The 24,175-nt window shown below is 37.8% G+C and overlaps 1 long non-coding RNA gene across 2 annotated transcripts in view; it reads right to left on the bottom strand.

The window, feature by feature from the left end:
• Positions 1–88: 88 nt before the first annotated feature.
• The window catches only part of LOC144234499 (uncharacterized), a 53,723-nt gene continuing 29,636 nt past the window's right edge, over positions 89–24,175 (bottom strand). For both annotated transcript variants that reach the window (XR_013335980.1, XR_013335981.1), the window contains exons 2-3: positions 7,915–7,973; positions 89–457 (exon numbers count right to left, since the gene is read on the bottom strand). This is a non-coding gene — a long non-coding RNA (uncharacterized LOC144234499). The remainder of the gene's footprint in view (positions 458–7,914; positions 7,974–24,175) is intronic.

Genomic DNA, 24,175 nt, shown 5'->3' with positions numbered 1-24,175 from the left:
CTTGGCCTATGAGCAGTTTTGTAATGTTATCTATAGGTTTTATTTCTTCCAACAGAATGCAATTTCTCGAAAAGCAGGCACTGTGTTATAGTCTTTTATTGTACTTCTCTAAGAATATAGCATAGTGCTGGACACAAAGCAAACACTCAGTATATACTTTTGATGGATTCATTTCAGCTGTTTGCAATGCTTATCACACTGAAGGATTTCCCAGGATTTTTCTCAAAACCCCATCCTCCCTGAGAGCTACATTTGTTTCCCATCTTTCCATATCACTTGAGTTGTCTGAGTATGTCCTTTTAACGTGCCTCCAGGTTTCTGTGCTTTCTATCACACCACCAACGCTCTGTCTGGCAGGAGCTGGGACCACGGCTGCTGTCTTTCTCCCATCCTGAAGGGCTGGGCTGTGCTCTGCTGCTGCTGCATGCTGCTTCCCAGATCCGCTTTGCATAGCTGCCTGGAAGAAAGTACTTTATGGATAATCCAAGACAGGGAAATAGATTGAACATTATTTTGCTTTAGCATATTTTATGGGTTAAATCCATTTAAAATACTATTGCAGTGAAATTCTACATAGAGCAAGCAGTTGGTCAACTAGTTTTAGAGCATATTTGGTACATTGTAATTAGAAAACAATGAAGTCATTAGGACAGTTTCTTCAAAAACATAGGATTTTAGTGTTCTATAAGAGTTCTTGATTCCGTTTATGGAAGGGGCCTTAGAGATAATATAGTCCAGGGATAGAAAATAGATTCATCTTGTGTGCCAAATTTGATCAGTTGGTGGTGGTTGCCTGGAGTGCTGTGTTAAGAAAGAATTTATGGCTAAGTCCAGGCTCAGTGGGACAGTGTGCTGGCATGGATTGTTATGTGCCGGCATGGAGTTTTTGTGTCTACCACGGTTAAGGAAGGGCCTGGTAGCACCATATGTACACTATACTTGCCGACTCAAGCCAGTCCCCCATTTTATAAAATCAATTACTAGAGAGATTAGTCCAAGATCACATTGCTGGTTAAAAATAGAGCCCAGTCTTTTTCTCTCACTCTTTGAGTATTTGCTCAAAGGCTATTTCCATATGGATTAAATGAGATAGGCCTGCTAATCTGAATAGAGTCTGATATATCATCTGTTACATACCATCTAACCTCAGAAACCATTAGTGAATGTGATATTAATTAATCTATTTATGCACTTATTGTGTGTGCTTGCATAAGCATGGGAGGGACAGAGGCAGAAAGAGAATCTTAAGCAAGATCTACATCCTGCATGGAGCCTGACTTGGGACCTGACCTCATGACAGTGAAATCATGTCCAGAGCCAAAATCAAAAGTCAGTCGCTTAACCAACCGAGCCACGCAGGCACCCCTAAGTGTGACATTTAAGTTAAACTATGCAATCCTTTATTAACCAAGGAATTAGAGAATATTTATTGACTGTATTAGGTGCTCAGTAAACATGGTGGTTGGCTCGGTTGATGAGCAGGATTTCTCAATTTATTCCTCAGAGGTGGATTATTTTTCTATCAGAAGGAAGGAACTGGATTGTGTCATGATTTGTCTCTGCCATGCTGTCTTGCTTTCTTTACCTACCAATTTGGTTCCCTCTTTGAAATCTACTACCTATGCAAAAATGAGGAAAAAGGGCACATACTTTGAACTAATATGCTCCTGAGTATATTGGCTACTTTCTATAAAATGTACAACCTTTTGGACTCTATGACAAATTTCATGAAAATGGAATGATATTTAAGGGAATTAGCAGCCTATCGTGGACCTGGTTTTTAATAACAGGTGTCTAACGTGTGCATGCGACATGCAAAATATGCTGATGCAAATGGATGATTGCATGTGCAAAAATATGCAGATTAATGTGCAAACAGATGTTCAAATAATTTCCTATTATTGCATGCCATTACCTCTTTTGAATGCACAACTGCATAATTTGTATATGGATATACTTGTATCGTTTGTGTTTTGTGTGTGCAACTTGTACACATCTTTTCAAGGATTTCTCTCCACTGTGTCCTTAACTGGGAAGGCTTAACCTTCTAATGCATTTTCAGTTCCCTGAGACTGTTCTCTGTGGGATGGGAAAAAACTATGACTTACCCTTAGAAAGCTCAATATCACTAGAAGATAAATGCTAATTTTTATCTGTCTCTTTGTTAGAAACATGGTCCTTTCCTATCAATACAGCTTTTGATGTCAGTGTAATAAAATATAAAATCTGTGCAGATTCTCAAACTGTCAAAACAACAGTATGCACTTAATGAAACTTATCTAGCTCTTTGTAAGTGTTTAATTTTTTTGTTTTGTTGGTTTTTCTTATGTCTTCATTCATGTGGTGCTATCAAAGAACCCTATGAAATATATTCTTGAATTTAGGTAAGAAAAACCTTGGCTTCTAATAAATTCTTTTAGGATTTTTTTTCTGGACTATTTTAGATATCAGATCAATAAATGGAAAGTAAAATATACTTAGGAACTCATTTTTATAACAACCATTTTAGATGATTTGTTCCAAGTTGCCACATTTTATGACTCTGTTGGTTTAGCTCATTTCTAACCAGAAGAAGTTCATATATATCATTGGAAAGCCGAAATTGAAAAAGCTTGATATAGTTCTCTAATAGTTGTAGCTAACATCACATTTTAATGTACTCCAAAATATACATTTCTAAAATAATAGTTCACCATATCACCACTTCTTTAAGTTGAATGTTGGCATTATTTGGTTCAAAGTTTCCATATATTACTTTATTAAAATGGCATTGCATCTGGCATGATTATTTTCAAATGATCTCCTAAGAAACATTGGAACACATACTGAATCCTCCTTCCCACAGAATCAGGAGGCATCTATATATTTAAAATAGAATTTAAATACAAATCAGGTAGGGAGGAAGAAGTTGGCACTGGTAGAGAATCACTTCAAAGTTCTATAAAGAAAAAATCATGGCGAATCATTCTATTTTTAATCCAAATGGAAACTCTTGAAGTACAAAATCCCATCTTTTGCAGCAATTAAAGAAACAAGGAGGGACTTTAGTGAAGTTCCCATTACTCTGCATGTAGAGATTATATTGGAAAATAATATTTGAGGTATAGCATCTCATATGTAATCTCTAAAGGAAATGTACACGGTTCAGTGCTGAAACCTGAAGCAGGGAGAAGATGAGTTAAATGTTTCTTCTCTCCCTTTGAGGTCCCCTCCCCTTTCAGTGCTACTTATTAGGAGTTCCGAAGCATTAAATCTAAAGGTCCATCAGCTCACTTCTTCCAGCCCTGCCTGTCTGTGGACAAGACCCTGTCTGTCTGTTTCCTCTATTGCACTATTTTGTTTGTACTACTGTAATCATTTTGCTGGCCCAGATCTGTGTGGGTGTGCTGGCAGCTTTACAACAAAGTTACATGGGAACAGAGTTAAGGTTGAATATTTATTAGAAGAAGCCATCTGGCGTCAGGCTGTCTGTACAGGGGGCTGGCTTCTTTAGTCGGCTCTCCTCTTTCTCTAGAGCTCTTCCTCCCTTTCTCTCTCCTGTGCTCTCTCCCCCTCCCTTTCATTTCACAGTTCTGAAAAAGTTGAATGTGCTTCTCTAACCCATTTATTTTGTCCTTTGCATTTATGCTCTTTAAAAAAAATAGCCAGATCTCTGTGTTTCTTTGAAAATGCTTCTCTTTCCTTGCAGGCAGCTTGTTGCCTGTTTCCACAAAGACGGTGCCCACAGAGGGTCGCCAGTAGAAGGCAGGACCGCCATAATGGAACATGCACTTCCTATGTGGGCTTACAAGTTGACTTCAACATCCATTTCCTGTGGCTGCCTTTCTTTCTTACCTCCAGTGGGCGAAGTAACATTAAAGCACCTCTCTTTGGAGCTGGGCTGCTCTCCACAGAAACACTCAGATGCAATCTCAGCAAGGAAGGAGTTCCCTCAGCCTTCTTTTGCCATCTCGTTCCACCTGAGTGACTCTCAAAAGCTTGCTAAATCGTCTTGGAGACGTTTAGTTTCCTCCCTTATCGTTTTTGTGTGTCACTTGCTCGTTTTCCTCCTCTGCGAATGTCCCTGTTTCTCTTTCCTTCTCTCTTTCCCTGTTGTAGCTACGAGCCTCTCTCTGTGTAGCCCCGCTCCCCACCCTAACACTTGGTCTCCCCTAGTTCGTAGCGTTTGTCCAGTGGCTGTAAGTGGGCTGCGCAAAATGCTCCTATCACCAGACTGATCAAAGAATGCCCATTTGAAAATACGCTCGGCATGTAACCGATGAAGCCAGTGGGAAGGAGGATCATGAGCCAATGATCACCATGGCGCTTGAAAATCCGTTCAGACGTGGCAACAAGTGTTTTGCGAATGCAAGGGAGTCCTGTCATTCCTGCTTTGCTTCTTGTGGGATGACAGCCAAATTCCGGGTTGGCTTCAGTTAAGTCCCCACATGTTTAACTTTCTCTCCTCTCCTCTGCAGTGTGCGGGTCCGCCCAGAGAGAGATACCATGGTGACATTGCACTTTGGCGGGAGGCTTTCTGTAAGAGCTGGCAAACCTGTAGCAATGCGTTTACCCTGCTAGTGGAAGGGTGGCAATGTGTTTGCTCCATTCCCTAATTATCCAGAGTACAGGAGTTATCATAGGAATCAGACGGGAGAAATTAAAAGATCAGTGCAGCCTTCAAAACCTCCAGTCCAGATGGGCCAGTAGGAACCTAAAGAGTTCAACAGGCCTGAATCAAAGTCAGCTTATTAGCCACTGTCTGTGTTCCATTGTAGGGTCTTATTTATTTATGTGTTTCCTTTCTGAATGTGATTTGTCATCATTTTCTCAGGTGGGATGTTCACTAGCCAGTCATTTTAGCAGAGAGCCCTTATTTCAGGCACCTTCAAATGCCTCATCATTTGTGAACAAGTTTCGGCTCCAGGAGATTTCAGTGCTGGAGGAACTGCAATAAGCTATGAAACTTTATCCCTTCTCAAGACTCTTCCGAGTCACTGGGGAACTCTGGCTTCCACGGGTAATGGTAATCGCTCTATTCACTTATAGAAGGGAAGGTACCACCTCGGGGGTCACATGACAATACCAGAGAGGTTAAACCAACTTCCAGCTGAGGTTTTACAGCTACGTTTGGGATCTTGGAATGATATTACCATATTATTGTGATTTTACTCTTGTTTCTTTTGGCTCGGGACTGAGGGAATGGTCTTGTGTAATAGATTTACCCAGGGAAAGCTTCACCTGATCTGAGCAAGGCTGGGCTCTAATATCATCCCATTTTGGTTTAACATATAGGAAAATGTCTCAGAGAGAAATGTTGTTGGTATTCTGAGACTTGTATTTATCTTTAATTTTTGAAAGACCTTTCCAGGAAAAGAATCCAACAGGGCATCTCTGGGGAGATGAGCATGGATTGAGAGTAATAGCTATTAAAATAAGAAAGGCGCTCAGGGAGATCACTGGTCATTTGATGCTATTTTCCCTTCAAAAACCTGCCAAATAAGAGTTACCTGATTCACATATCGCTGGGGTATCTAATTGTGTCAATTTTTAAGAACTTGTACATTCACCTATGTTTTTCTGCAAAGATTTAATTGGATCAAAAATGACTTTAACCCTACTGGTCACCCTCATAATCAAGATTTAATTATGGAATAATCCCTGACAAATCATAATGTAACAATATCATCTTAATTTTATACACCTCTTCCTTAACAAAGCAATGGGTAAGGAATAGAACACCTGCTAAGAGTGCTTTTTATTATGTAGTAGATTTCCAAGAATTTCTGAAACAACGAATTACCTGTTATTTAAGGCTAGATAATATTCTTTTTCTTGAAGATTTAACAGTTTTACAGAGGATACCAAATCAACCAATATTGATAACAGAAATACATGATTACAGTAATGACCAAAAGCATTCGTTTGCTGCTTGTAATTGTATGAATTTGTACCTGAGTATTTGAGTGTTTGCCCTATGAAAGATACTCTGCCAGGTGCTGTAGTGTATTCTAGGCAAATTTCATACAATTTCTGTCTTCAAGGGCCTTACAGTATAGCTTGGAAGAAAGGCATTTTCATGAGTAATAGCAAAAAGAAGTCAGTAATTGCCATACAAGTGATTAAAAGAAAGAGTCAGTGGGGAAAACCAGGGAGGCCTGCGCTCTCACAGTTACCTCATGCTGGTTCTTTGGGACAGGTGTTACGGATTTCAGAAAGGGTAACTTCTACATAGGAAGTGGTCCATATCACAGTATAGAAAATCTGTACAATAGTAGAAGAACAAAAAGGCTAGCACTGGATCGAAAAGATTCTTGAATGCCAAGGTAGAGAATGTTTACTCTGAGTGACAGCTGGGAGCCATTTGAGTAGGTATTGATAAAGTCACAGCAGTGCCGTTGGAAGATAACTTTGGCTATGTGTCGGACAGCAGGCGAGTGTGGAGAAGTTAAGACTAATGACCAGGGATTTCTTCCTATGAAAGCAGACCAAGTTACACGACGGTAAGGGTAAGATAGGTAAATCAGAGTTGCAAAGAATAAAAAAGGAAATGAAAATCTATTTAAAAAACAAAGCAAAAAAAAAAAAAGAGTGTTAGGTCTTGGGCAACTAATTGGGTGAGGAGGAATAAGACAAAGATGTAGTCTAAGATGTTGAGCTCAGTATGCAAAATGTTATGGGAAACTAGATAGAAATAGAGACATCATGTCAGTAAACACATTGTTTTAAAGTTTATTTATTTTGAGAGACGGGGGGGCGGGGGGAGACTGCAAGAACATGGGCAGGGGAAGGGCAGAGATGGAGAGAGAGAATCCCAGGCACTGTGGGTGTAGAGCCTAATGCAGGGCTCTAGTTCATGAGCCACACGATCATCACCTGAGCCCAAATCAAGTGGGACACTTAACCAACTGAGCCACCTGAGCACTTCTGTCAGGAAATACATTTTAGGGGCAGGGTGAATATTTTGATTTTAAATGTGTTGAGTTTGAGATACTTGAAGAACATTAAGATGTCAACCTCTAGCACGCAGCCGAGAAGAAGGGGAGATGTGGTTCTTGGGAAAATTGCAAACTGGAGATCTGTGAGTTACATGCATAAATGCGGTAACTGAGTATGTGACACTGGATAACAGTGTCAAGGATGAGAGAATAGAGAGTGAGAAGAGACCATAAGTCCAGACGAACTATTGAGAAAAGCATCTATTTAAGTGGGCAGGGGGAGAAAAAGAAATGACCTATTGATGAGAAGACTGTCAGAGGAAAACCAAAAATCAAACAAGGTAGACAGAGCAAGGATTACAGCAAGGAAGGAGGTAACTGAATTTGGAATGGACTTACCAGTAATCTGAGATAGAGATGGGTCAATAAATATATTGGAGTGGGAAACATTTTGCAAAGGATATATAGGTGGCAACAAAGTGAAAAAAGCTATACCGACTGCTTTTTCAAGAAATTTGGCAGTAATAACAGGTGGGAAAGATATAGGCTAGCTCAAAGCTATAGGAGAACATAAATTTTCAATAGGAGAGACCTGAACTCACTTCTGTGCCAAGGAAAGACAAAAATGCAAAAGTGAAGGCATAATGATAGAGCAAAGTCTCAAAGGTGACTTTGAGGACCTCTCATATTTTTAGGTGAAAATAATGTCTTTCCTTATTATTCCATTAAATTTAAAATTGAAGAGTATTTCTTTTAATGGTGAAGTAATATGTGCTTATTATAAGCAATAGAATATACAAAAGAAAACCAAAACAACCTATAATTTGCCCTCCAATGACAACTTCTCTCAATCTTTGTTGTATCACAAAGTTGTAATTGTACTACGTGCAACTTTCACTCCTGTCAGTCATCCTCAAGGCCTCTAACATTTAAAAAAAAATGTTGACGTGGAGTGTCTAAATTATTTGCTATTAAAACTGTGATAAATATCTTTTACATGTTCACTGTTGCTCATCATTGCTCATCTCTTCAGGGTAGACTTGAGAGAGGTAATCCCTAGAAGAGAAAAAGGAAACATTTAAACACTTTTGATGCTAACTTCCCATCTACCCAAAATAGTTCTTTACAGAGTAAATAGTCACCAAATATTTGTCGAATGGATAGATAGATGAACAAATAAAATGCTACATGTACCAATTTACTCTCTAAACAATAATGTGTTAGTTTGACTTTACTGTAACGAACATGGAATCCTGTGTAATGCCTATTTCATTCTAATTTTGACAGGCAGAGAGTGTATCTTACAATTCCTTTTCCTTTGTGTTGAGTGAGAGTGAGGTTATACATTGTTTTTCACATGCTTATTTGCATGTGTACACTTTTCATCACTTGATTGTTCCTGTAATTAGGTCTTAGGTTTTGCTTATTGATTAGCATGAAGAATTCACATACTAGGACTATAATTGATACATATAAAATATTTTTACAACTTACTTCTTGCTTTTTGTTTATTAGATATGAGATATTTGATGTGAGAATTAAGGCAAGTCTTGACTTTCTGGTCAATTTTATTGAGGGGATAAATATGTAATTTAGTTTAAAAAGGCCCAGATACTGAATTAATTATTAAATTATATTTTTCTCCACTGACAAATTAGGTCACTTTTCTTGTATCCTATATGTTTACATATGAATTATGATTTACTCCTGAGATATCTGTTCTATTCCACTTTCTGCCTGATGATTTGGGGGATAGTTCCATGTTATTTTAATTATTATACTTCTATAATACCTCTTAATATCAAGTAGGAAAAGTTTCCCACCATATGCCTGCATTTTTAAAATTTCCAACTTCATTACCACATATCTATCCTTTAGGATGCATTTTAGAATGTTCTTTTAAGTACAAAAACAAATCACATTGGGATTTTTGTTCTGCATTCAGGATATTCTAGCTATTATAATATCCAGGGAAGGAGGCTATCTTTCAATTCATTGCACATTTTTATATCCTTTGGCTAAATTTGATTGTTTTATTTATATAGGTTTCATGTTTTTCATGTCAAGATTTTTCCTATGTATTTTATATTTTTGTAATAATTATAAATAAAATCTTTTTAAATCTCCAAGTGGACATGTCACTTGCCACTTGTCTATTTCACTTAGGTATTCCATATTATATTATACTACTCAGCTCTGTGGAGGTTTTATGTATTTATATCTATATCTATATACGTATGTATGTATATATGTGTATATGTACACACACACATACATATATACATTCATATACCCAGGCATATATAGAGACATATATACACATGACAGACATATATTTCATATACATCATCCTCAAGGAAGAGGGCCACATGTTTCAACTATAAACCCACAGAAACTAGCTTGCCACGAAGATTATTATGTGCTAAGCACAGTATTAAATGTTTAATCTGCCATTTCTCTTTTTATCTTCATACTGGTACATGAAGAAGTTATTACTCATTTTATAGCTGAGCAAACCGAATGCCAGAGAGATTAAGAAAGTTGCCTGCACTTACATAGCTAGAAAAGGATAGAAGAGGTATTAGAACCCACCTCTGGCTTCAAATTACTGTACTACATGTGTACCTATTAAGTATTTGTTGACTGAACTAGTAAGCAAATGATTGAATGAATGATTGAATGAATAGATGATGTGAGATCAGACGAGTAAAAAGCACAAAAGACAAAGTGAGGGTTGGCGGAGGGTGTTGAGTGGGGGGAAAGGCTAAAGGGGTGAGGGGCATTATGGAGGACATTTGCTGAGATGAGCACTGGGTGTTGTTTGTAAGTGATGAATCACTGAATTCTATTTCTGCAATTAGTCTTATATCTATGTTAACTAACTTGGATTTGAATATACAAAAAGCACAAGAGACAGAATTGAATTTTGAGAACTGCTTTATGCTTTTCCCCTTAAAATTGGAGGCATGGAGGCCAGAGAGAAAAGATGGCACTGTGATAGTTTTGAGGTGGAGGAAATGGAATTGGAGGGCACACATCAGATGGACTTATTCTTCTCGGGAAAGGAAGAAATAGAGTCACAGTAAGGAGAAGGAAGTGAATTGAAGGGTTTGAAGATTTAAGACAGACATGACAGCTAGTACAGCTACTGTTAATGGCGGTGCAGGAGAAACAAATGGGCATATTTCTGAGTAGCAGAGGCCCTGGGGGAGTTGGTAGAATGTAGTTCATTGTGTGGGATTGCTTGGTGGTGTGTTGTCATCGAACCAGAAATCACATGTTGACCAGCTAGGCAGAGGCTCAAAGATACTAAACAATGCGATAATATGAAATATGAAACTTCCTATATTATACACCCCCACCGCTAACAATCTATGCTGCATTCCATTTAAGCATTGGGTACTTTTCTGTTTTTTAGGATGAGGGGAAAATTTCCCAAATGTATCTTACATATGATAAAACTATACATGTATGTGTGTATACCTATATACACACATATGTATTATTTTTCCCTAGATATTTAATATATATTTTTATAACATAGATTCATAGGTTTTAATTTTTACCCTTTTCAGAGGGGAAAATAATCCATAATTTTTCCTTATAGTCAATATGATAGGTCTGTCATTGGCTACTTGCTTTTCCTTCCAATGAGATTATCACTTATTTTGGGTGCCAGTCATTACTTAACATCTCTGTCGATTATTTAGGTTAGATTATGGCCCAGTAAACATGGAAAACACGTTAAGATTAAAGAGTAGTATAAAATTTTACTACTAACAATTTACATTGTTATAACAGTGATAGTCTAAAATACCTATTATCTCAGTCATTAGTATAAATATCTCTAGCTTCTTATTCAATCCTTTTATGCACATACACACACACATTCACATACATACCATATAATTCAAGTCTTCTTTCCTATTACAGTGGGCTATTCTGTACCAAAAACAACGGGAAGGGTAACAGCAAGCTGAAATTAAGGAAGATCAGGGCAGAATGACTTTGATTCCATGGAGAGCCCTGTACAGACCATTGGCAAAATAGAAGCCACATGCCCAAAGACACAACATGACAGGATAAAGAATTTGAGGTCGGGAGATAATGCACGCTGAGAATGTACTTCTGATATCTCTGAGACCAGAGCATAGTGAGTACTTACAAAACTCTGGGAATGTGTCAATTAAGTGAATTAGCCATTTATTCGATGTTTTCCATTCCATATATGTCTGGGAAAGATGGTTCTGAAGCTGTCAGCATGATGACTCACCAATGGTCAGTTGGGTAAACTACCGTGAAACTGCCGCTTCCCGTTTCAACAGGTTGAAAGGTGTCAGTCCAGAGTGTGGCCAGGAGTTTCTCCCTGTTGTGTTATGATGTTCTGTCCTCAGTTCAGAAGAGATTCCAGTTTGCTCCTTAGTTCCACTGGAATGTTGCCCATATGCCCACTTCTAATGTATGTACACATGTTATACAAAACATCCACGTTATACTTTTTTCATGAAACTAGCATTCTGTTTTACTATATTCCTTTTATAAAAATTCACTGGGATTGCCAAAAAAGGCATGTTGAAGATATGATGCCTGCATTAGAGGGATTTAAACTGATTCCTCAGCTACTCAGGGAGAAAAAAAAATCCCAGCTGTTTAAGTCAGGCAGAATCAGACCTAGTTTACGAATTAGTACATCATTTAAACCAAACCACTCTTGGTACTTTTGACTTGGTCAAACAAAATATTTTTGTTTTTATTGACTTTTTCTTTTCAGCACTAATTCCTTCAGGCTGCTGTTAGTTCACCCAAGAATGAAAACAACTTGCGTTAGCTGGGTTTTCAGTGAAAGAATTAGCAGACACTTTAATGTCTAATAATGAAAAAGTCCAAATTTTTTATAATGATATATATAATATTATTATGTTATAATTTTTATATTATTATAATATTATATATCATTAAGATAATTTAACCAAAACCTAAATAATAGTTACATATTGAAGCATTTAAAACTTTTAAATGAGCTTTAGCATTAAGTTTAGGGAACTAATTTGATATTTATGTCACTTATTCTGTAGGAATTACGTTTAAGTTTATTTTTTCCACAAAATATCATAGCTGTATTTAATGACATTTAGGCATCTTGATATTTTAAATTTATGTCTAGAAATTATTAACTTTTACTATTTCCACTTAGAAACATTATAAATGATCAATTATTTGGAAGGTATAATTTAAGAAAGGAGTCTTTTTATAGAGTTACAAATAGTTAAGTAAAAATGTTATTACCATTGCTTTTGGTTAATATTAAGCAGACTTACATTTTAATATTAAAAGCTATAATATTTATATAATGAGAGTACATTTATTTCATGTCAATGATCTTCCCTATTATAATTGTATTACTCTGCAATGAGAAAAAAGTAAGTCCTTTAATTGCTTTCAAGAGAATGTGTGTTTTTGTTTGTTTGGATCATATATAACAAAAGAAAAAAAAGGGAGGAGCGTTTTTTTTGACCTTGAGTTTGAAAATAAATAGGGTAACACCTGATCAGTGACAAAATCTTGGTGATTCAAAATGTATCCCACAAATAATATTATGACACGTTTGTGGACTTTAGTATTTGAATATAATGTGTCCTCTGGTTGGGCTATGCAGGCTATTTTTTACTTTTGGCTTTTACATTCCACAGAAGTTCTAAAAAATCATCAGGGACACCACTAATTAATTTATAATGTTGTTTCTGTGTTTCTGAAGAAGGTACCTCGGTAATTAGGTGAAACATTTATGATGAAAATAAAGCAATGCAAATTCATTTGTTTGCCTGAAAGCTACCTGTTATTTATTTAGATTGATCTTTGGGAAGATTCCTTCAGTTGAATCATATTATGAGGAGGAGTGATATGTAGAACAGAGATGGGCAAGATACTATGGACTGATGTGTTAGAATATATTATGCTGTATTAAAGTCAGATAAAGCTATGGTAGTCATAAAAATTTTGACCAAATTGATAAGGAAGTTTTTAGTTTTCCCTGAGGAAGAAAATAGACTATAGTGAGAGTGGATCAATAATATATTGTGAGAGGTTGACGTGTAACTCAAATATGCTGTATGGTGCACAATTTAAAATCTTGTGCGTGTGTGCGATGATAGAAGTATAGTCCTGTGCGCTGTTTTTATGATAAATGTTATCACCACTCTTATTTACACAATATACACTTAATCTGAATTTATCTCAGTCGGTATTAAATGAAATGACTGCTTTACTCTTAATGCCAGCAACTAAACTACATTTATTCCCCCAGAGGAGACTAATAAGGTTTATGGTGTAGCCCTGTGCACATAAAATATCTTCATACTCACAGGTAGGGGATGGAAACAGTTATTTTCCTTACGAACAAGGCCACATTATTGTCATCTGTCAAGTAACAGTAACGTAAACTCACAAACTTTACAAATTTAGCTAAGGCTCCTTTCCTGGTCTTTTTCATGTAATGGTCACAAAGCTATGGTCGAAATATTGCAAAAAATAAAACAAAACAAATCTTTGATGTAAAACTGAAGGAAAGATGTTCCAGCTAATGGCTTGTCTGTTTTTAAAGAAAAATCTTCTGAAGCTGCCATGTAGGAAGGACACGTGTTACATTGACCGCGTTATTCCTTGTTACAGGATTGTGGAGATTCATTTCATGTATTTATTCACATTGAACTGAGTCATATCTTCTATTGGAAGTTGTAGATTCACAAACAGTAGCATGGTATTAGAGACTATATCTTCACAAATAATAATTACAGCTAACATTTATTACCGGTATTATATGTCAGGCACTATGTTACAGGGGTAAGTGCTTTTATTTTGCCAGTTGGGGAAACTGAGGCAAAGAGTAGTGAAACACAATTGCCGAGGTCAAATCACTTGTAAAAGAGCAGCCTGAGTTTGAATTCAAGCAGTTTGACTCTAGAGAGCTTTATTTGTTTCAAGATCTCATTAAAAAAAAAAAAAAAATGCTTCAGGACTATACCAAAACAAAGTAAAAGAATGAATGTTAACCTGAGGTCTGCACTTTCCAATATGATAGCCACTAACCACATATAACTATTTAAATTTGAATTAATTACAGTTGACTCTTGAACTAGGGAGGGGTTCGGGCATTGACCTCTAACCTTTCTCAGGCTCTGTTTTCCATTTTTTTCACTGGAATCCTTTTCCTTCCTTGTCTTCTTGGCAAACTCTTCCTCTGCTTGAAGACCCACCTTGAATGTGACCTTCCTTTAGAGTCAGATTTATTGCATCATCATGTGTTTTACACTCTATGCATATTATCTCTGCCAAGTTTTGTGTCACTTTGCTGTAGTTATTTTATGAAAGTTTACTTGCCAGGCCATGTGGAGCTCAGAGACCTTAATACCTAGCAGAAAGTAGGCATTCAATTATTATTCAGTTGTATTGTAAAAGGAATAAAAAATATTTAACTGAGAATTGAAACCTGAAGGTGGAAGATCAAGGTTGACGATGAATCCTGTTGTGGATGTTCCCTGATGCTTGTTATATCTCTCATTGCCTTTCACTGAAATAACCCTCCCGGAGGGTTCTCTGTTCTTAATCTCCCTTTGTGTTTTGTTTTTAGTGCCACACAAGATAAACCAGGGACCACAGGCTTGTCTGAGTTTAAAGCCAGTGTTTGTAACCACCAAACCCCACCACCCATATCTCTAGCTGCTGCCACTTGATTTGAACTTGGTTGGAACTGATCTATTCTGAGTCTGCTCACCAACCTATCAGCCCTGCACATTGAGGGGTGAACACTTGTGATTAAAATGAGGTTACATTGTGGTTCTGTAGCCACTGCTAATTTGTCTTCTGTTTTTTCCCCTGAGATCTTGCATTACCAAAGTCATTTTGTCTAATTTGACAGTAGCCCTTGGTCATAAAGATGACACTGTATATCTGAAACATTGTCTCACGTAGATGAGGTGAGGGGCTGAGTTTGTAATGCTAAGAAAAGGAAACAAGATAAAGTATTGAGAAAAAAATCTACATGTAACTGATGTTAACAAGATTGTAGTTCATTTAGAAGGCATCTTTACAGAGGGCACCTGGGAGGCTCAGTCAGTTAAGTATCGGACCGGTTCAGGTCCTGATCTCGTGGTCGGTGAGTTTGAGCCCCGTGTCAGGCTCGTGCTGACAGCTCAGAGCCTGGGCTCTGCTTTGAATTCTGTGTCTCCCTCTCTCTCTCTTCCCTTTTCCTGCTCACACTCTGTCTCTCTCTCTCTCAAAAATAGGTAAACATTTAAAAAAAAAAAAAGCCATCTTTGCAGAGAGAAATTTCTGGAAACATTTTACAGTGTGAGGATAGAGCAATTAGGAAGGTTTTTTGGGGGGTGGCAGGTATAGATGAATCAAGTAAAACATCTAATTTCTTTGATGATACAGTAGAGGTCTTTGCTATTGTTTTTCCATTTTACCTTTCCCCTTGTTGTTGTTCTGTCAGATTTAGCTAAAAAGAAATTTGAGCATCTTGATGCGAGGTTGGTAGTATGTTTACAATTCAGCATCTCCAAGCACCAATCCCTAGAGGTACCAATCTCTAGTCCAAGGGCTTGGGGGAGAAGGTACCAAGATGCCTACAATTTGATTCTTGTTCTGGCTAAATGTTCAGCCTGTTGGGGGACAGTTCTTTCCTTGAATCTTAAACAATAAAAAATCATGAGGGTATGCATGTGGCTCAAATAAAATCAACATTTATTCTTAAACTTTAGTCCTTACCATATGCTAAACTTAAATAAAAAAAAAAGAGGATGTCTTGTGGGGGTGTGGCTAAAATAATTAGAAACAGGACTTAATACTCGTAAGGGCTCTTCTCCACCAGAGAAGAAGTGGATGTTGACTTGGAATGCCACAGAATATTCCATCTCTCTGTCTCTCGTTTCCCAGTTAGGCTATCCTTGCCAGCACCCCACAGGTTTAGATTTAGGCAGCAGGTATAAAGAAGACTATGAATTGAGGGATGACAGCTTTATATGTGCAATGCTCCAAAAAAGCTTTTATTCACTTGCTTTATCCTTACAGATATGAACATTTGTCAGTTTTCAATTAGTTGATGAATGAGCCTCTGCCAAGTGGGCCACAGTTCGCAGAGCACTCTCACAGGCAGCCCGGATTCTGCCCACCGTGGGCAAAGGTGCCCCGTATGACGGGGGCCAGAGCAGCCAACCAGCACTGTGAATTCTGAGAAAGGTTGCAGCCTGCTTTGCATTCAGAAAATGAAGCTTTGCACTTGGGGTTTTGGAAAAAAAAAATCGTGAAGGAAACAAAAGAGGATGAAATGGAAGCAAAATGTTGGCAAAACTCAAATTGCATTGGATTTATACTTATTGGATTTTTGAAGTAAGCTGACAAGAAAAATTACCTTCATTGCAAATCACTGAAGGGCTTTTCTATAGAATAAACACACTCACAGAGAAGAGCTAATTCAAAGGAAGCTTCAATATGTTAATATAATAATTAAGCAGCAAGGCACAACAGGCAGCCCATTTCCAAGGAGCTCAGCACGCCTCAGGTGGGGTATAAGGTACAAGGCTGAAGGCTAAACGACTTTAACCACCTGAGGTTGGCTATAATCATCTTAAAATACGATATGAGATGAATATTGCCCTCATTGGAAGGTATTTACATATGCAAATAAGGAACCAAGTTCTGTGTATTTTGTGGGCAGCCTTTAAGAGTTGAATTATTGGAATCAGCCTCCAAACTTGGAAACTTCAATGCTTCTAATTGGAGCCTGCATTTTCCCATGTTCTTGGTGGTCTTTTTTTCCCTTTTTGGAGTGTGTTGCATCCTTTCATCATTTTATTTGAACCGTCCTTTGGCCAGATTCTTCCTGTTTGGGAAACTTGTGTATACTCTCTTTGGCTTATAAGTTCTGTGTGTGTGTGTGTGTGTGTGTGTGTGTGTGTGTGTGTTTGAGGTGGTTTTGCTAACGCAGCTTGTCAGCCTTGTACCTGGGTGGCTTCATTTACCACATAGCAGATCCGAGTCCTACTGTGCACAGGATGTCTCTGGGATCTTGTAGGAATGTACATTCTGCTTCTGTAGGTCTGAGGTAAAGCCTGAGGTTCTGAATCTTTGAAAAGCTCCCAGGACATGACAATATAAATGGTAACCTCTGTTAAGTCTCTCAAATATCAGACAGCCATGTGATAGGAAAATAAAGGCTATAAGATAGGGAGGTAAAAACTACTGTTTTCAAGCAGTTGATACTCTATTCTGGTTATTGATAATTGATCTGATAAGGAAGAAATGACTAACCATGAACTTGCTGGGGATTATAGATAAACAGACTAGTTTTATTTTAAGTGGGTAGGATAGCTTGAGACAAGAGAATCCCATTTTGATATAAATGTCAAAGAAAGTCTCAAGTCACTGACATATTATTGCTTCAGGGGTTTGTTAGCAGTTAAAGTTTAGTCCAGGTAACTGGTGACTAGAAGTATATGGAGAGGAGGTGAAGATTGGCTTGAACAGAACAGAAAGAATGGTTGGTGCATGGTCGGTGTCCACAGACACTGATCCTTTCCTTCTGTGTTGTGGCATCCTATTGGGCTTGTGGATTTCTTCGGGCCCTAAAGGTAATGTGAACATGAATTCCATAAATCCATAGTAAATGAAACTGGTGAGAAAAATAAGACAAATGCTATTTCCTTAAACTCTCTCTAAATGGAAACAAATGATGTTTTTGTTCGTCTGTTTACTTTGTCTTGTTGTTTTTCCAAACAAGAAGCATCTGGGTGGGGAAGGGCTTACAAGTATTCTGAGCATTCACTGTGAAACAGCCTGAATTCCCAGCCTCTCATTTGCCACCATGTTTAATTCTGAATATTTGTGTAGCATTAATGATGGCTGGTCAACATGAAGTTCTAAGAAGGAATGCTTTGTTTCTGAAATGGGTTTTAAATTTCACTGGCTTCTGACTTTAAGTTTGCCCCAACCTCAACTGTGTTTCCTTAATGCATCACCAACAATCTGAGAAACTGAAGAAAAGTATCATGTACTATACTGGCTAATGGCTTCTCAGAAATATTTCTTGGCACTGGTATTTGCTCTTCATTCTTTTTGTATCCTTGTCTTTTTTTTGATTCTTCATGATCTCTCATCTAGGCTACTTCCCTAGAAGTAGGGAAACTCTAAAACTCAGAGTATTGTCCTTACTATAATCTATGAGAATGATACTCCCATAGAGTTGTTCAGTACATAGCCTGTGCAACCTTACACAAAGGCACTCTCCCTGACAGTAGTCTTCACCCTTCTATGAGTGACCTTTGCACAACTACCCCTAAGGTTGTTCTCACAAAGCTCAGAAAACTTAATGCTTAATTAATTTCCACCTCCCTAAGGCCAAAACAGCTTAATGTGACAGAAAACTCCAGCCCAAAGTACCTCTGCAGTTCCATCTCTAGTCACCCTACCTAAGTTCAGGGTGCTACTTGTCTCACTTGGCCCACACCCATTCACCTGCCTGACACCTGCCTTTGGGTGTCATTCCTCCTTTCTAAAATTTTACTCAAATGTCTCTTCCTATGGGAGACTTCTCTCATACTGTGAGACAGAATTAATTCCCTACTTTCATTTTGTTGGTACTTTGTCCCTACTTTCATTGTGTTGGTTTATATGTGTATTTTGCTGGTGACATTGTATTATAATCACATTTGTGGCTATTATCCCTACAGANTGTGGAGAAACGGGCACCCTCCTACACTGTTGGTGGGAATGTAAACTGGTACAGCCCCTCTGGAAAACAGTGTGGAGGTTCCTCAGGAAACTAACAATAGAACTCCCCTATGACCCTACAGAATAGTTCTATTGTCCGTTTCTTAGGTCTACAGCCCCACATGACTGGGACATCAGATTTCGCAAGTTTGACTGCTGGCTAGGCCAGTAGGGCTGCATGCCTTTTTTTACTTGGTACTTCTTCAAATGGCATCTCTTCCTACCATGTGCCAGGGTGCAGAGGGCAGCTGTCTTAGGGAGAGGACAATAAAAGAGGATGTAGGAAGGCTACGCCCATCACCAATACTGCCCCTCCCCCCCCAAACCTCTCACATCCTCATGTGTCATTTGACTTGGCACATGCCAGATAATCATTATTGATCACATTGACAATAAGGATCATAATGCTAACATTTGCTGAAGAGAAGCTCTTAATACCAGGCATTGAGTATTTTCATTCACGGTCTTTAATTCTCATCCAACCCCAGAAGTAGATGTCTCGTGAAGCATTCTCTTTCATGCCTAATTTTATATTAGTAATTTTGTGTGTATATATACATATGTATTACATAGTAATTCTGTGCGTATATACATACACACATATATACATATACATACATACACACACACACACACATATACATATGTATGCATATATGTACTTTTTTCCTTTTAAAAAGTTCTCCAGGGGTGCCTGGGTGACTCAATCGATTTAGCTTCCAACTTTGGCTCTGGTCATGATCTCCTGGTCCATGAATTCAAGCCCAAGCATTGGGCTCAGTGCTGACAGCTTAGAGGCTGGAGCCTGCTTCAGATTCTGTGTCTCCCTCTTTCTCTGTCCCCCTCCCCCGCTCATGATCTGTCTGTCTCTCTCTCTCTCAGAGATAAATAAATGTAAAAAACTAAAAGAAATAAATAAAAAGGTACTCCAAATGGCATAAACCTCAGGATCCACAGGACCCAGACCTGCCTTTCCTTGCCCTATAAGTTAGATACTGGAAAACGTTGCCATAACCTCAAAAGTACATTCAGATAGTTTAACCGCAGAAAATACATATCATTGCAAAGTTAATGAAAAATGATACTTTTTGGGATACCTGGATGTCTCAGCAGGTTAAGTGTCTGACTTTAGCTCAGGTCATGATCGCGTAGTTCCTGGGTTTGAGTCCCGTATCGGGCTCTCTGCTGTAGGCTTGGAGCCTGCTTCAGATCCTCTGTTTCCCTCTCTGCCTCTCTCCTGCATCTCTCTCTCTCTCTCTCTCTCTCTCAAAAAAAAAAAAACTAGAAAAAGAGAAAAATGATACTTTTAAGTTGGTCTGTTTGGTCACAAAAGAAACATGAAACTTAAGATACTGAGACATACACTGTGGACAAGTGGCAGAGCACTGACCTGAGAGAGTCCAACATGACCCCAAGCAATCACTTATGAAAGCTCCGTTCTCTTGCGCCCACCTTCATTTGAGAAAGGGTGAAAGCTGGTGACTAGTTACCGGTAGGGCGATCAAATGTGAGTGCTCATTTGATTAGGCTCTTACTAAGTCTGTGTATTTATATCATATATGAGAACTAACAATCAGAGATGTTAACTAACTTGCCAAAAATTACATAGCTATTAGTGAGTGAGCAAGGTTCCAAACTGCAGTTTGTCTCTAGGAATGGTTGCTGATTGATTTTAACACTTAAAACAGAATTGAACAGAGAACATAATTATTGACTTCCTTCCGATCCCTTCTGCTTCTTTTTCTGGAATCCCTTTATCCTAACCCTTTCCTCTGGGCCTTCAGAAGAAGTGAGACCTATGAGACTTCATGATGGGAAGATTAACACCTGTCACATCTCGTTTCTAACTCCCAGGATCCACTTTCAGACTGACTCTCAAACTTTAGAGTTGGGCTTGCTGATTTATTTGTCTGCTCTCAGGGGTATGTCAGATTCTAAAGTTTCTTGCAAAAGAAGACTTTGACATATACATAGCCATTTCATCTCTCACCTCCCCTGTTCTGATGATAGTAGCCACACCGTTTTTTGTTTGTTTGTTTGTTTGTTTCCGTTGTTTTGTTTAGGGTAGTTGACTCCTCTGGTCCTTTCTGGTTTTCCTTCTCCTGCTTTCCACCATGCAGGCTTTCTCCACATTATGTTCTATGATGGTTAATTTTATGTGTCAACTTGACTGGGCTCTGGGATGCCCAGATAGCTGGCTAAACATAATTCTGGGTGCATCTACGAGGGTGTTTCTGGATGAGATAAACATTTGGATTTGTAGACTGAGTAAAGCAGATTGACCTGCTCATGGTGGGTGGGCCTCAGCTAATGTAGTAAAGGTCTAAATAAGACAAAAAGCTGAGTAAGAGAGAATTCACCCTTTCTCTGGCTGACTGTCTTTGAGGTGGGACATAGTTTCCTCCTGCCTTTGGACTTGGACTTAGACTGGAGCTATCCCAGGGACTGTCCTAGTCTCCAGTGTTCTCTGCCTATAAATCTTGAGATTTCTCAGCCTCCATAATTGCGTGAGGCTGTTCCTTACAACAGATCTTTTTCTATATCTCTAAGTACCTATACATATAGATATATTTCCGATTGGTTCTGTTTCCTTTGAGAACCCAGACTAATATAGATTTCTCTGACCCAGGCTTTAGAAACTGGCCAGTTCTTACCCTCACCCTCACACCTCTATCTAATGTCTTCATGGGAATCCCTGACCAGGCAGGGGCTCCCAGCATTCATCTTGGGCAAGACCTGTTAGGCAAACTAGGCTCATAACATAATAGAGAAGGGTTTTATCAGGAAACCCTATGGATGATATCTTCTCCTGAACCATTAGTTAAGGAAAAACTACAAATAAAAGAAAATATTCCATATCAGCATGGTCTTGAAAATCTAAGATATATATCCAGAAAAATCCAGAAGCATTTTTTCTAATAAATATTAATCAGTCCAAATCTTGAAAAGATCAATCATTTGGTAGAAATCTTTGTCAAATGTATCATAGTTTTTTATTTTCTTGGATGAGGTACACTGAAGAAATGCTAACAATTTCTTAATGACTTGGGATCACCACAGTCAACATAATTTATCTTTTTCAGCCCTAACTTAGGGATGCTCTCACCGTAGGGCACCTTTATGTTAATGCAGAATAAAATAATTCCTATTCATATTTATTGTAGTGAAGTTCATACTTAGTGTAGTGACTGAAGTCCCTGTGCTAAATGACCTCAGATTGCTCTGTAGCCAGTTGTGATTGTCGAATGAGTGTCTCATTCCTCAATCTTTCCCTTTCTGTAAAGCTGTCAGCTGTTACTTCTTGCTTTCTTCTGTGAGCCTGCCTTTAACAAAGGTTATTCCTCTCTCTTTAGAAAAGCAGATCTCAACAGGGGCAATTTCCCCCCAGGGGCTATTTGGCAATGTATGGTGACATTTTTAATTGTCACAATGTACAGAGGGATGCTACTGGCATCTAGTGAGTAGAGGTCAGGTTACTAAACCTCTTACAATGTACAGGATCGACCTTTACAACACAGAATTACCTGGGTCAAAATGTCAACAGTGGCCAGGCTTAGAAACACAGTTCTAGGAGTGTGGAAAAAAGTGAATAGCTCTAAAGGAGGATCTGCGAGCTATGTTTACTGTTAAAAAAACCCAAAAAGTGTTTCTGGGTTCATGGTCATTGGTAAGGTCAGGGGCCAGTTTCATTTATTTTTTAAAATCAAAACTATTTTCATAGATTGAGGTCCTTTGACCTCCAGCTGAGTGGGACATTAGCATTTGACTTTAAGTTAACATCTTCAACACCTGTTTGCACACACAACCTACTTTCCTTTAAGGAAGATCAGCTTATAAGTTTTTTTGTCTTCTGTAGTTATTTGGCTCAAATGTTATTACTACATTAAAGATTTTTTTGCTGTGGTGTAAATACTGTGGTATGTAGTATGTTTCTAAGGAGTCCCAAATTTCTATTTACAACCACTTTTATGCTAATTGTGTAAGTCAGATGCTAATTGTCATTTCTGCTGTGATTTGATCTTACTAGGAAAACTGGTGACCAATTAGGCCTTTCCCCCCTGCTTTTCTTAAATCATATTCTTAGCTGAAACTTGATTTTGGCCAACGAGAAGGTAAAATGTCTACAGTGACAGAGCTATTTTTGAAGGAGATTCTATTGAAAGCCAGTTGATTAACTGTAATCTTTTATTTCTTCACCTCTTCTCATAGGTTTTCCAATAGTTAGAGGTCATTAACCCCAAAGAGAATTTTGCTGCTAAGGTCTGGGGCTGCCTGAACTCTGCAAAGTACTCGAGTTCTGTCCTCCCCAGTAGATGGGCTTGGAGTAGGAAATCATTTCTTTCAATTTTAGAATAAAGACAAATTATATTTCCTGAATGCCAGTCTAATCTCAATGAACGTTTATTCTGCTTTACTAGGTTATGGAGAATATTTGTTTACATGACTTTACATAGGGATGTAAAATCTTTCTATACTGATATTTAGCATATACTTTACTATATATATCTATATATCTATATCTTGCTATATAGCAATGCATCAGCTAGGGAAGTACTTTTTTTACTACGCATATTTGGCTAATTTGACTTGATTCCTTTGCATCTTACCAATTATGTACATTTATTTAGTGCATAAAAAGTGTAACAATTAATATTAAAGTGTAAATGAGTATGCATGTTCTACCACTGTTTTATTCAAATATGATGTGTCAGAATCAATTTGATATGAAATGCAGAGTGATAGATGAGAGTGATAGGTCTAAGGTATGTACAGTAGAGTATGGAATTCTGTCAATCTCCAAGCAGCATTTGAAAAGAAAGAGTGTAATGCGATCTTTAATACAAGAGTTTCTGGGTGCTCATGAAATTGATCAGATATTATAAATCATAGTTATACATACATTTAGAAAGGAAAGTTGACTTACAGCAACTGTGACTTCTGTGTATATATTCATCTTACTTTTCTTTTTTGTATAAGCATTAAATACATTTGAAAGTAAAAATAATCCAATAAACTTCAAATAATTTTTCAGTACTTTCATTAGTTTTTGTTTTTTTTTTTTACTTTTAATGTTTATTTATTTTTGAGAGAGTGAGACAGAGTGCGAGCAGGGAAGGGGCAAAGAGAGAGGCAGACACAGAATCTGAAGTAGGCTCTAGGCTCTGAGCTGTCAGTACAGAGCCCAATGCAGGACTTGAACTCACCAACCATGAGATCAAGGCCTGAGCCAAAGTCAGATACTTAACTGGCTGAACCACCCAGGTGCCCCTCTTTAGTGCTTTAAAGTTGATTTCATAATCATGTTTTCTAGTTTTTATTTTTCTTTGGAAAGTTGCTATTTAATTTTGCTCATGTTTAAAATTGTAGAAGCCCTCTTTGATGTTTTTTTATATTGTTTATTGTCACTTTTAAGTGGAAAGTATTCTTTATGCACCTATTGTTGTAACATTTGTGATTTCAAAGTAAGAAAAAAATTTTTATTTCTCAAGTCC

The sequence above is a fragment of the Crocuta crocuta genome, unplaced genomic scaffold (genome assembly GCF_008692635.1).
Source record: "Crocuta crocuta isolate KB4526 unplaced genomic scaffold, BGI_CrCroc_1.0 scaffold154, whole genome shotgun sequence".
NCBI lineage: Eukaryota > Metazoa > Chordata > Mammalia > Carnivora > Hyaenidae > Crocuta > Crocuta crocuta.
Note: the sequence above shows the minus strand (reverse complement) of the source record. Positions and strands in the feature narration are given on the sequence as shown.